Genomic DNA, 1,867 nt, shown 5'->3' on the forward strand with positions numbered 1-1,867 from the left:
ATATATATATTTTGTTGATTTTTTTACAGAAAGGAAGAGAAAGGGATAGAGAGTTAGAAACATCGATCAGCTGCCTCCTGCACACCTCCTACTGGGGAATGTGCCTGCAACCAAGGTACATGCCTTTGACCGGAATCGCAGGCCGACGCTCTATCCACTGAGCCAAACCGGTTAGGGCTTAATATTATATTTTGATGTCATTATTACTTATGTCTCCTACAGGCAATACCTATGACCAACTTTTAGTGTTTATTCGGCTTACAGCATTAGAAGAGAGGCAATCATATATCTGGGCTTTGTTTTCCAGTTTTTCTCTATTGTTTATCCGATTAGGTCACTTGATTAATTCTTTCTCTTCCACATTCTTTTAACTCAATATTACTTTAGACATGCATACACTCTCACTAAAGTCAAAGTGATCTGAGGTTTAGTTAAACTATGCAGTACATACAATTTTAATAGGCTATTAGAACAACGATAGAGCTAGAACCAGCAGGAACTGGCGCACAGAAACAGGCCAGTGTCCTCAAAGTTTTCTAAAACTCAGGCCTGCTAACTCCCAGTACATCCTGAATATAGCAAACCAGAAATTAGCAAAACATGCATTGACAGTGGAATATGCTAGTGAGTATATTAATACATAAGTGTACTTACTGAGGCAAACCAGACAGGCTTCAGCATTCTGCTACTAAGCTTGTCACACTACTTTCCATGAACATCTTTTAGCTTAGATTGCACTTGTGCAGATCTTAAAATCGCAAAAAGTAGTTCTTTCCTACAACAATCCATGCAAACAATTTCACTACAAAGGCTACCTTCCTCTCCTTAGTCACATCTACTCCTGAAAGTTACATTTTCTGGAGGACTTTTCACCAGGCCTTATTTTCCCCTTTGCAGTGTCCGGGGTCTTAGGTACAGATACTGTAGATCTCACTTAAATATTTCCTTTCCGCCGACATCAATAAAATATACCCTGGGATGTCCCCAGCAGGGAAGGCACAACTATTTCTTGAAGCACTTATGTTAAGTGGGTTGTATAACACAAGGTACCACAATGTCGTTTTTTGAAGTTGGAACTGGAGATGTTTGATTACAGATTAAGTAATGGACCAAGTTAGTTTAGTGAAGGTATTTTAAAAACCAAGTGTTATCCTACTCCCCCAGCCCCCTTCCCCCCCCAAAATTAAAACGCACAAAAAACTGTTATCACATGTAGTCAACTTAAAATCATACAACATTGCCGTGTCAGTTTTATTTCCTGTCTAGGCCGATGATGGCACTAGCAGGGAGCGTGGTGGAGAGAATGAATGAGAACAGGTCACAGCGCGGGATGACAGTCGCGCTCTGGATTGAAAAGGACGCAGAATATTTGACCTGCATCTCAATTCCTCCATCATTCCAGCCGCCCAGGCACCTGGCAGGGCACCGGGACACTGTCAGGCCGGCTTCTCCGGGGGAACCGGCCAAGCAAAAGGACAAAACACAGCTGCCAGGCTCTGTGCTTTATGCCGAGCCTGGCTTTGAATGACCGTAAGTGTTTTGTTTACACATCGCGTAATTCACACAATTCTACGGGGCAGGCGGTTCCGGACCCCGTTTATTTCACAGAAGAGGAAACTGGATCCTCGGGAAGCGCGGGTCGGGTGGCCAGGACAAAGGCACCCGGTTAGTCCGACTCCGCAGCCTCCGTTTTTGGACGCAGAACTTAGAACGACAGAGAGACCAAGCGGGAATCGGAATCGGGGTCACGACGCCTCCGATCCGCATCCGAACGCCGTGCGGCCTCCTCTTTCTCCGAGGGGCTTCCGGAAAGCCCGCGGGCTGGGGGTGGGCGCGCTGCCGGAAAAGGGCCAGGAGACCCGCCTCC

At 45.8% G+C, this 1,867-nt stretch overlaps 1 long non-coding RNA gene across 1 annotated transcript in view; it reads left to right on the forward strand.

Annotated features, from left to right (window-relative positions):
* LOC106725660 overlaps positions 1 to 1,867 on the forward strand; it is a 73,721-nt gene that overhangs the window by 8,138 nt on the left and 63,716 nt on the right. The window lies entirely within an intron of this gene.

The sequence above is a fragment of the Myotis brandtii genome, unplaced genomic scaffold (genome assembly GCF_000412655.1).
Source record: "Myotis brandtii unplaced genomic scaffold, ASM41265v1 scaffold18, whole genome shotgun sequence".
Taxonomy (NCBI): domain Eukaryota; kingdom Metazoa; phylum Chordata; class Mammalia; order Chiroptera; family Vespertilionidae; genus Myotis; species Myotis brandtii.